The following is a 1,245-nucleotide window of genomic DNA, read 5'->3' on the forward strand; positions in this document are numbered from 1 at the left end:
TTAGAGCTTTAGTTTAAGGTAAATAGGTTAAGATTTACTTAGCCTAAGCTTAAACTGAAAGGATTATTAGAAGCACGTGTTCATTTTGTATTGACGTTGCTTAGCATGCGATTAAGTTTGATCCTACGTCACTACTCGACTTAGTATTCCTTTTGATTGTAGGAGACATGGTTCGCACCATTCACACTAGGGCTATTAAACGCAGACGTGGATGCAGATACGGAACCCGTAGGACGCCTTACGGGCTAGGACCGAATAGAGGGTCGATTGACAGTCACCGCCCCAGCGCCGGACAGGTTCCCGGTACCCGATCCGAAAGCGATGGTCCGGCCCACACTGGTGAAGCATCATCATGCGAGCCCATCAGGCAAGGGACCATGCCCGAACCTTCGGAAGACTACACGTCCCGTACCCCTACACGTGAGGACATGATGGAGACTATAGAGACCATGGGGGGCGAGAACACAAGGCTTAGGGAGAGGTTGACCCGAACTTCAGATGACAATACTAGACTGAATGAATGGCTGGGAAATCTTCAGCGGGCACATGTCGAACAAGGAAAAGCCCTAAACGAGCTAATTAAAGAGAATGCAGATTTGTCGGATCATTGTCATGCCCTGATTTGGGATAAAGTTGTGCTTGAACAGGAGCAGAGAATTGTTGTTCGCCCAGTAGGCACTAGAATCAGAGACAGAGTTCACTTCTATAAGAGAATGACCGTAGACTATGCTGGTGTAGTGAGGGGTTATTTCTCCGAATGGGTCCGATGCATCAAGAATGGCCCAAGGGCTAGTGTGTGGTGGCACTCCAGGCCATCCGCGTCATTTGAAGAATGGATAAGGGACCCTTATCTCCCTTAGTACCCCGCAGATCAGTTTTAGACATGGGAGCAGGGATGAGAAAAGGATCTTTTGAGTAGGTGAATTAATTATACGTGTCTAGATAGTTTTCATCTAGCCAGTACTTCGATAGAATTTTTGGAGCATTCACATGTGTTTAGAGCTATGAAGCATCTCGTCTTTTGTAAGTAAATGGGATTTTGTGATGTCTCTCTTTCCATGTTTGTTTGAACACGAAATATATATAGCTTATTGCGCATTATGAAATTTTCGATGAGAATTCCTTATTATATATTTCGCTTATATATAGTGGTTATACTATATACGAATATATATGTATATGTGTAGATATATATCTATATACATAAATGTAATGTGTTAAGTCGACTTTAGAACCGTGTTAAAT

This window comes from Cynara cardunculus, assembly GCF_001531365.2.
Source record: "Cynara cardunculus var. scolymus isolate 2C chromosome LG 13, CcrdV1, whole genome shotgun sequence".
NCBI lineage: Eukaryota > Viridiplantae > Streptophyta > Magnoliopsida > Asterales > Asteraceae > Cynara > Cynara cardunculus.